We start from the raw sequence: 11,429 nt of genomic DNA, 5'->3' as shown, positions 1-11,429 counted from the left end.
GATCGAATTTTTCGGGGGAAGAACGGTTTTGTTGGTTCTGTCTTCTGAGATCTGAGGACAATAAATTCTGACCAAACAGATTTGACTTGCACAGATAGGTGGTGAGGTAAAGACTGATCTTTCCCAGTGCTCGTCCTCACACTCGCTGTAAACGCTTACGTCTGTCACACGGTTATTAAATGCACTTGCTTCTAAAGTAGTTAAGATGGGACGTGTAATCCGAGGTGCCTGCTGGGACTTGACTTGCCTGTAGATAGTCTTTTTTTGGCTGGGGGGGGGGGGGTTCAGTGAGAACATTACGGGCACTGGAAAACCTTTCTGGTATTGGTTGTATTTTAAAAAAAGAAAAAAAAAGCTTCTGCTGAGTTCTTTGTGCAACCTGTCTGTCTGTGCCTTTTTTGATAGTCTTGATATCCAAGATTTGATGTGCAGCTTTTGTTTAGTCGGGAATCCATTGTACTCGTAGTATATGCTCTTAAAAATGAACGCAATCAAGTCTGGGGGGAGGGAGGGTTCACGCGTGTGTGTGGTGGGGGGGGGGGTGTCCTTATCTTTCAGTTGTGTAAATTTTGAAGAGAATTGTTGCCACAGCTGTGTGATTTGTGACTGTATTGAAAAGATGAAAAGCAAACATATTTTTTTTGCGTTACCCCTTTTCCTTGAGCCTTTTTTTTTTTTTCTTTTTTGATGTTTTTGTGCAGATATTTTTATTGTAAAATGAATGTTATGTTTCTATCGGACACTAATCTTGTTTGAGTTGTTGTCTCCAGTGGAACTACTTCACTCTTTTTGATCAGTATAAACCTATAATTGTGTAATTAGCTTTTCTCAAAGGAAACAAAAAAAAAAAGTTTGACATCCATGGTTTTTGTTTTACAGGTTGCCGTTTGATCTGCCATAGAAATAGTTTGCATCAATCAGTCAGTTTTATTTTATTGTGTGAAGGATTTGACTTAAACCAAGCGTTTCTTTGCTGTTATTAAAGACTGACTGCCATTTTGAATTTGTTTTTCAACTCTGCCAAGACATTTAAATAGACGTTCATTAAAAACATTGTACCTTCAACTATCTTTTAACTCTGTGACGTGTCTTTGTCACCCGGCATGTTCACAACAGTCATCTTCAAACCACTTCTTTATCTGCCATCATCGTCACACACAGAACTGCAAAAATAGAAGTTTCATGGAGCGACAGAATACTCGATAAATGTGTTTAATGTTGTCCAATGAGACAAAAGTGAAAATTCTTAATAAAAATGCTGTATTCCTCTAAAACATGAAGTGTGGCTATTATTGTCTGCCACTTTGAGATTGAAATTAATGGTCATAACGAAAGGTCCAGAATAGGTCTATAATATATAATTATGTGTATATAATTATGTTGATTATATACACATTAAATACAATTTTGTTGTGAACTATTTACCGTTGCATGTTGGAATATTGTTAAATCATTTTAAGTTCATATTGCCTACCTGTGCTGAATAGTTTATATTATATTATAAATATATTTATATCTATTTGTTTGTTTATCGCCCACTTGTCTGGCCTCCTCCTGACGAGGTGAGATGCCCAGTGGCCCCCAGGTTCTCTGAGTTTGAGACCCCTGCTATACTTCGATCTGCTTGTGGTAAATTCTGTATTGCTGGGACAATATTGTGGGGAGACACTTGTTTGGAGCCGAGTATCTGAAATGATTCAATCGTTATTTATACACTAATCTCACTGAGGGCGAGAGACCTATCACAACATTAACTTACAAGTGGCTGTAACAATGTAAGGTATTATTATAGCCACTTGTAAGTTAGCGTTGTGATATGTCGGATTTCAGTTTAAGTAGATAAACACTAAAAACAGGAGCAGGTTTCAAAATAGTCTAAAATATTCCCTAGTGGGTTCAAACTGGACAGCTATAGCATTTCTAGCAGAGTCGTCTTTTTACTGAGCTCAGTACGTATATTTGACTCATAATATTTTGCACAAAATACTAACAGTATTTTGTATATATTGTGTAGAATACTTTTCCTAAAATGAAATGATCTGCATGGTCAAATTGTTGTCCTGTAGCCACTTTATTCCACAGTGTCCTTTAGAGGGCGCCATAGTCTTGGTAAAACATGTAGTGTGGCCTGATTCATAAATACATGCCATTCACAAGTGAAGCATGCGAGACATAACAAGGTCCAAATTCAATTCATTTATTTTTTAATCAAAAAACTGAAGCCTGTGAGAACTGAAGAAATGGCAAAACGTTGTAGGCACAAAACTGTTAAATTTAACGACATAATTACCATCAGTGAAAAATACTAATACTGATTAACCCTGAACCTTGAAACAGTACACGTAACTGGATCAGCTACAACCTGCTGCACGAGTGTTAAAGAATATAAATAGACATGTTTGTACAATTTGTGTCTTATTCATTAAGAAAACGGGGCTAAAGGAAGTTTTCAAAAAACATCTTTGAAATTGAAAGCAGCACTCTAGTCCTGACATAAATAACATGATAAAACGACAGTAAACACCAGGATTAAGCATCAATCAACTGTATCGATTGGAGGGTTTGTTTACTTCCTCTGCCTCGTCCACGTGCTTACAGCGCGGCCACGCATGCGCGCCAGAGGATATTGGCTTTTGGGCACGTGTCTGTGTCGGTAGCGCGCACAGTCAAAAACAACCAGCAGCCACGGGAGCGCGCCGTGTGTACAGAGAATGGTTTCTCGTTGATTGGCTGTGGTATTTTCGCCCCGCCCTTTCCGACTGCGGATTGGTTAGGCCTAGACTCTTCTTCACGCTGATTGGACGCTATTTGTAGAACCGGTCGTGTAGCTAGGCTACTGCTGCCTTCAAGTGCTCCACGAAAATTAAGTTCAGAATTTTCTAAGGGAAATATGGTGTGTTTTACGTTGATAAGGTCGAAAATAGAAAACACACGACAACCAACAGGTTGTGTTTAACTTGCAGGGTTTTGCTACAGCATCTGCGTGACAAGTAAGAGCTAACTATAAGCAAAAACGTGGGATTAATTAACATTTTCAGGAGCTGCTGACATGGCGTCCATGATTTCAGATGTTTTCTGCTATTACTGTCAGGAACATGAAGGAGACACAGTATTGCATACTATGTATACTGCATTAAAAGCAACTTGTTATACCCTGAAACTTGTTCAACTGACAAAATTAAAAACACAAAAACGTGTTTGTATTTAAGACTTTCCTCTTTTCTTTCCTTTCCAAAGCTATGGAAAACTATTGTGGCCTTCAGTGGTGTTTACAGTAAGCTTTTTAAGCTTAAACAAACATAATGTTGATTCAGTTGATCCTAAATGTTACACTGTCTGGACCTTTAAAAAACAAAGTCATCAGTATGCCAACAACTACTCCACCCAAAGCTTCAAACCACATGAAGGCTTTGAAAATTATTAGGTTGCAACTTTTGACTTCTGATTAATCTACGGTTAAGACTATTCATTATCACCAGTTAATTTCTGCCTGTGTTTAATGTTTGGATACACGTCAAAACATCATGTTAAACTGAACTTGTCCAGACATGTTCCATGTGTTTTTTTCTCTCTCACTCTGCCTCTGCTTAAATTCTGTCCCGCCGCACCTGAACGCAGCATCTGTGGATTAAATAAAAACCCTTTAGTTTTTTTTTCACTTTATGTAATAGTTTTACTTAGAAACAAACTTCCACGGTTCATCCCAGTGGAAAGATGCAGGTAGAGGAACACAGCAGACGGTGACGTGGGACAGATCCAGTGTCCTGGCTCTTCTGTGTGTATCATTTATCTCCACAGCTCATTAGGATTTCACGATAAATAAGGCCGCAGCAGACGGGACAGGCAGCCAGGCCCGTCCTGAAGCAACACACAGCTGCTGCTGCTGCTGCTGACTGACTGCAGGCTCAGGCTGCCCCGACATGCACACACTGTGAAGCCTCCTCCCGGGTGGGATCTCCTCTCTAACCGGACCCACGCACGGAGCTAACACCCCGCAGATTTTGAGTTTTGGGTTATGATCCACGGAGGACACTGATGATTTTAGGGGGATTATTAGTGGCTGGAGGCAGACAGGCTGCTGCTGCTGGTGCTGCTGCTGGTTGTGCTGGTGGTGCCTTCATGGGACGGTGGTGAAGGATTTTCTTTTTGGTTTGAGTGGAGTTGAAACTCCTGCGGCAGAGAGCGACACGGACAGAAGAAGAGGAAGAAGTGTCATTGTGGTGAGTGCTGCTGTTAGAGCCACACAGTGTGACCTGCAGGAGGACACGCGTCATGTGATTGTCCCCAACACGTCAGTGTGTGTGTGTGTGTGTGTGTGATAACCCTTTAATATTACTGTCACGACCTCACACACAACCTCCCAAACACACACGTGTGTTATTTTCTCACTTGTGTGTTGTTTGTTTGATTTACAGGCGACTAATTTCTATATTTTGTAACATATTATGTTCATATATTTTACTCTCTTAGAAGCGTACATGTCGGCTGCACTGATCTATATAAACTTACATGCTTTATTTAAGTCGGTGTAAGGTTACAACATGTCCTGCTTTGATGTTGTGAAATCTGATGATCTTCGATTGCTTTGGCGCTGATGCTATTTAGCGGTCGCTGGCATCACGTGCGTAATGTTGCATTACTGCCTTCGTCTGCTTGCTTGTTTTTTAATCATCCATGACCTTATTCCAGTTTGATCTCTGAGTTGCAATCGAGATCAAACTGCGCCTCTCTCTCTCTCTCTCTCTCTCTCTCTCTCAGATGGTGATTTTGCTCCATCTGTGTTTCAATCACCATCATCATCATCATGTTTATCATCATTAACCTTGCAGGCTGCAGATCTTGGTCAGTTCTTTTTTTTCGGGAGGCATGAAAGTACCACGTGAACACGCGACAAAAACACAGTGAGCGAATGGGTTTTATAACGCTCACGCGCACACAGCCCCTGCATCTGCATCTGAGGGATGAAGCTGCAGTGTTTACATGTTTCCTCCTCCTCTTCTTCCTCCTCTTCCTCCTCCTCCTCGCGCATGGTGAAACGACAACACACCTGAATGTATCTGGGTGTTGCAGCCTTACGTGAGCTCTTGTGCGTTGTCAGTTAAAAAAATATATAAATAAATGGATGTAATACATGAATGCAGTCCATGAATGGTTGCTGTGTTCTTCAAACAGGCGCGCGCCCTCACTCTCGGGACAACAAGGGTAAGAGGACAGGTTTTTGGGTTTTTTTGGGGTGGGGATATACATCTCATATATATATATATATATATATATACATATATACATATATATATATATATATATATATATATATATATACACACACACACACGTATATATATATATATATTTATATATATATATATATATACGTGTGTGTGTGTGTGTGTATGTGTGTGTATGTGTATTTGACTTTTAAGGCTCTGTCCAGTGTTGATGTACTGACAGTGCAGCTGCTGCAGAGACAAGGGGAGGAGGGGGGGAGGAGGAGGTGTTGTTGGGGATAATCAGGTTACTGTTATGGTTTTTCAGTCTGTGGTATAGATACATATATAATATCAGTTTGGTCTCACAAAGCCCAAATAAGCACTCGAGGAATGTATTGATCTGGCTCTAAATTTAGCTGGAGGCTCGTTGTGGCTCACGAAACCTCAGAGAGTGTGGCTGTTTTCAGGGTTTATCCTCTAGAAAACAACAACATTAATATCCATGAAATGTGTCTATGATTCTCACTTGTGACCTTGCTGATGTTTGCTCTCTCATTTGTGGTCAGAATAATTAAAAGATAAAAAACAATAAATACATCTTGAGGTGATGCTTAACCGTCAGTACCCTTTAATCGCCCCATATAGACTATTTAATCAAGTAAACATGTGCAAAGCAACTGGTAAATCGAGGGAAATTTGTGCTAAAAATGTGCATAAACCAATTGTGACTTCAGATAATACAATGAGTTTCAGGTGGAAAAGCAAACACAACGAAGCAAAAGCAAGTTTTTCCAAAATCATAGAAGGAAGAAGAAGAATGACATTCATATTCTCATCTTGTATTTATTTACACATCCGGGTGTCCGCGTGCTCCCTCCTTCCCTCGGTGGTGCGTTCACGCTGCATGGGAAATTCACTTTAGCGCACAGCACTGCAATAACAATACTGTGCGTTGTCAAAGTTCACAGAAGGACACGTTATACGTGGAGTTTATGTTGTTCATGTACAGCAGACCAACACTGCAAGTAACAAAGAGGTGCTTTAAACCGTCCAGGATGTGGTTCCCTCAGTGTAAATCGTCTGTGGAGAGTGGAGAGTGAGGTTTTTAGTTGCTAAAGTCAACAATCTGAGACCTGAAGGGAAACACACTGGGTGGAAAAAACTGAAAGACGCTTTACTGAACAACCTCACAGATCCTAAAGTTGAGACAAATGTGTCTCGTTTTCACCATTAAACCATTACTGAGTGTAATTGGGGAAGAGTAATTCTGGAAACACCAATTGTTTTGCTTGTTAATGGTTTAACTAGTTCATCAAATTAAAACATATCACAAGAGTTTGTGAGACAATTTAGGTTTATTAATAAATTGACTAGTAGTTGTACAAATGTACAGGTGTAGTTAAGAACAGTTTGGACCATATGCATCATAAATACATGTATTTTGTGAACTATTTATCACTCCATGTCAAAACAAGCACTTTTATTTTGAAATTACGTGAAATATCATCATAAACATTATAAATATTATTTATATTTTCTCAAAAATGTGACTTTTTTTCACTTCACCAGCCCCCAACTGATCAAACTAGACACCCAGTGGCCCCCAGTGTCAAGACATGTGGTTTGGAGAGTGACGAAAAATGCCTGTGATATTTAAAATAAATGTCAAATTCTCAAAGAACTACATTAAAGTCATCTTTCCATCAGTTTTCATCTTTCCCACGGGAGCATGAAGGCAGCGCGGCCGCTCATTGGCTGCTTGTGGTTGTCATTCACACGTTCATCTCCCTCCCACGTGGTGACGTTTCCGTAGCAAAGTAACCAGGCCAGTCCATCACGCACACAAAAGACACAACAAAAGCCCGTGTCGGGAAAAATGAGATCCGTCAGCACCAAAAGGACACAACAATAAGTTCCCACCTGGCAGCACCACACATGGAGCAGAGCCTGGGACGACGACAATCATTTATTTTACTTTGAAAAAAACAAAACAAAAACAACATCCATGTCTGTCTTCAGCAGGCAGTTTTTCCACCAAGCTGCGTTTTTTTGCTCAGATCTGATCCAGGTGGTGAGTACAGCAGGGCAATGTTTAGCTGTAGGAATAAAAAACTAAATAATAAAAGAATAAATAAAGCTGCAGACGTGTTGTGTGTGTGGTGTCGTGCGTCGGGGAAACTGTGAAACCAGCTCAGCGACACTGTTGCTCTGGAGCTGGCGTCGTATGCTCTTTGTTGTGGATAGACACGTTTAGAAGAAGATGTGGAGGAAATAGAGGACTGAGAGAAGTTGCAAACGCCTGTAATGTTCACATTAACTTGTTTAGATGATTGAAAGTTGCGTTCAAACGCGTGTTGTGCTGTAAAAGTGTAGTTTTTGGGGGTTAGATGGAGCGAGTCTTTTGTCTGGAGACTGTTCTTCCTGTTGTTAGTTCACAGTGTGCTGCTGCTGCTGCTGCTGCTCTTTGTTTTCGCTCATTCTGAACATCAGCTGTTCCTGCTGATTTACCTGTCCATCGAGCACTCATGTGCACACATGTTGTTTTTCTCTTGATTGTCTCTTTCAAAAAGAAAGAAAAGAAAATCGAACAGTGTTAAAATGTGAATGTGACTGGTCACAGATGAGGAAGGTTGTGAAACAAAGGATACAGAGTACTGTGGTGACAGGTCACCGTTTCTGTTGCAATCTGGACTCAAAGTAATTTATCAGTGTTTTTATTATTATTTTTTATTTTATTTCATTTTTAAAAGTATGAAAGTATAAATAAACAGCCTTAAGAGTAAACACAATAAATACCATGTGCTGTTCAATAAATGTTTGCCTTTACAAAGAAGCAAAACAAACCCATTTCACAGAGTTTGGCTGTTTATTTATTTTTTTTGGTCTCTCTCTCTCTCTCTCTCTCTCTCTCTCTCTCTCTCTCTCTCACTGTGTTCTTTGTTACCCTTTAAGGACATTTTATGGTATAAACACTGCCCTTGTTGAGACCAGTAGTCCTCAAGGAGACCAAAACCTGGTCCTAATGAGGCAGAACCCCATTCTTGAGTCCGTGAAATCTAAACGGTAATGTGCCGCACACAGCTGATTTAATCAAGGATTGTGATGATGCAGTGCGACACACTGAAGCTCTGTCTGTGTCTGTGTCTGTGTCTGTGTGTGTGTGTGTGTGATTACCTTTCCACATGCATGTGCTGGCGGGGTTAAACTGGGCTAATTCAGAAAGGGGATTGAGTCCTTTTCGTAAAGGGATTATGCCTCAGGCACCTGTGCAGATTATACAGTCTGTATGTAAATATGGCTCGTCTGGTTGCAAGTTTTCACCTCTTCTGCCAGGTATGTTTTTGTTTGCAAAGCAGCCACGCTTTGACATCGCGTCACGGCTGCTTCCTGTTGAGTTGCGGAAGTGTCTTTGTTTTTGTGTCTGGCTTCTGTGGCAGCGCTGCTTTTCCTGTTGCAGCACTTTGAGCTCAACGGGAAACTTCCAGAGCTGTCGAAGCTAATTGTCATTGTGCTTTTTGGTTGTTGTTCTTTGTAATGGTGAGCTGTGTTGTTGGTGACAGTTACTGCCCGAGCATGTGTGCTACTGTATAAGTAGCGATATAAGCATATTGTTTCAACTGATCATGAAACACAGGATTCAATTTACACCTTGTCACCCAAGACCCAATGTTTTCAAATGATGTATTTGGTGATATCTTTACAAAAAGGAGGGCTGGTGTGCACATGTACATTTTCAGCTTTTAAACAGACTGAAGTTAAGTCTGTTTGCCCTGTTTTGCACCAACGTGAGTTATCTCTGATTCTGATGAAGACAGTAGTGAACTGTTCGTCCGTTTGTGCTAAGGCTAAAACATTTATAAAACTTTGCTGTCAGTAGTCACAGGATTCAGCTCACAGAGAACCTGTTAATATTGGGTGAGGAAATATTAAAATATGTCTGCCAGGGACTTAAACAGTAGCACAGTAGCTTAAACATAATAAACAAACTCTACTAAAGTACTGAGCATCTCCTTACAAGGGGATGTTTTGTTACCTTAATTGCTGTCCCTGTTTTGTCTCCTTTGTCTTTACAAGAAGCAAAAGCTACTGAGCAAATAATGTGCTGTCTGATTTTAATCAGCAACAGACTGTTGACATTCACTTGCCTCTCTTTGTAAAAACAACAACGTGTTAAATGCTATGTAAAAATGGACATAGTCTTCCAGGATATGAAGTAGGACAGAAGTAGCAGTTATTCACCAGTGGGCGACCGCTAATCGTTTCCAGTAAAGATTTGAATTGCCGTTAACCAGGTGGACTCTTTAAATGTCCACTGTGTAAGAATTAGTGACATCTAGTGGCACGTCAGGGAACTGCGGCGCCTTCACACAGAAAAGATGCAAACACTCTTTCACAACTTTCTCCACTTTGCCACTCTCTCTCTCTCTGTGCCATTTCCCCTTCAGTCAGCGCAGTGAGTCTCCACTTCAAGACCCAGGACCACACACTTGTCTTTCAATCAAGCAATTTTAGGGAGGGGATTCCAGAAACTTGCGTCATTTAACGTGACTTCAGAACATAAACAGACATGGAGGTGGACTATTAATAGCGGTTGTTTGTGCTATGTTTTGTGCTGATAAGCGCAATAAGCTGTGGATGAAGTCATGGCCGAAGACGAAGAAGTTACAGTTATTAACAAAAGTATGCAACATCCGTTTCCCAGTCGGCTCGCTCTCATTGGTTATTGCGGGTTCTGCTCACGCCCCCAATTACTGTTCAGTCGTAAATATCAAACACGTTTAGTACTTACGATTTATAATCAGGAACACTGATGATAAAATCCCGTCTGTTAACCCCTCACACTAGGGCTGAACAATGAATCGAAATGTTATCGTAGCCAAACTGTGTGTCACAATATCATTTTACGTTTACATTAATTATAGAAGGACATAACAGACAATGATAACAAAGTTTTTTTAACACAGGAGTGGTTGATGCACTACTGCTTCCATCAGTAAGCTCAAATGTGTGTATGTTGGTTATTTCTGATGATTCCACAGTTTGGAATGCTAGGATAAATGACACAAACTTACTTAATGAAATTTGACCATCAGCAAAATGTTTCAATCAGATTTTTGTTTAATAATTGAAGTTGTACGCCTGAAGTGTAACCATGGTGTTTGACCTCAGGTGATTATATCTGCAGCTGTACATCCTTGTTTAGAAGTATATATATATATATATATATATTTGTATATACTGCATATAAACATAAAAGGCAATTCATTATGATCAAAGACTTTTTCCATAATCAAAGCTCACTCACAGCAGTTTCCATCATTACACAGCTCCAATTGTGTTTTCTGGAGTCAGGGCGAGTAACACTATATTAACAACACATGATAATAACCAATGTACTGTAGAAACACGCACATCAGAGGACACCACGGCTCTTCTCTCTTATTGTGTGAGTATGTGTGTGTGCACGTGTGTGTGCCCGTGTGTGTGTAGGATTGGGGGTGAGAAAACTAGGTCATACACCACAGGGTCTTGGAGACCTCAGACAGACACGGTTGTCACGGTGGTTCCACAGTGGAGCGTTAAGACCAGTTTTTCTACTTCTGAAATTTGAAATATGTGTTTTTTTAAGTGAAAATGAGAATAATGATGTAAAAAAATACCATTCTCTCTGATATCGCGAGTCGTATTCATAGCTTATTATAACCAAGTAAATGTTACTCATCTGGAAATACACAGCACGTATATATGTATATCGATATAAACAAGGCAGTCTCTCCATCTCTGAGTGGCTCGGCTGATAATAACACTTTTTTGTTTTGTTTAGATCGTTTTGCAGCGTACGCCGTCATTGCCAATGTTTAGCATGATGCTTAATTGTTATTGTGGAATTATCGATCAATAGCCTACAACACAATTTAATTGAAGCACTAATGGTTCCTGTAGTATAAACAAAGTCTGTAAGATTGATTACCGAAGTTAAAAGATTGTCCTGTGTGGGATGTTGTGGATAATTACGATGTTCTTAACTGGTAAACAAACAAAAGCACCTAATCTTTATCTCAAAGCTGCAATATTGTCATCGTCCATCTATGGTGCGTTACAACAGAACAAACAAGGACTTGCTTCTGTCGTTTACTTTGCGCCAAAGTTGACAAAGAAACATGTTTTGGGTCTTTGTGTTCATAATGTTAAGTTACATCACTGTGCGTCTGTGTTTCGCAG

The 11,429-nt window shown here is 40.0% G+C and overlaps 1 protein-coding gene across 4 annotated transcripts in view; it reads left to right on the top strand.

The window, feature by feature from the left end:
• The first annotated feature begins 3,696 nt into the window (after positions 1-3,696).
• ypel1 (yippee-like 1) overlaps positions 3,697-11,429 on the top strand; it is a 29,352-nt gene continuing 21,619 nt past the window's right edge. The window contains exon 1 of one of the 4 annotated variants that reach the window (XM_058636003.1): positions 3,697-4,220. The gene's annotated coding sequence lies outside the window, so the exon portion shown is untranslated. Of the gene's footprint in view, positions 4,221-4,852; positions 5,203-7,028; positions 7,279-10,520; positions 10,654-11,429 lie in introns of those variants that run through there. The other 3 variants (XM_058636004.1, XM_058636002.1, XM_058636005.1) reach the window with 3 other exon arrangements.

Source organism: Solea solea, chromosome 8 (genome assembly GCF_958295425.1).
Source record: "Solea solea chromosome 8, fSolSol10.1, whole genome shotgun sequence".
Lineage (NCBI taxonomy): Eukaryota > Metazoa > Chordata > Actinopteri > Pleuronectiformes > Soleidae > Solea > Solea solea.
Note: the sequence above shows the minus strand (reverse complement) of the source record. Positions and strands in the feature narration are given on the sequence as shown.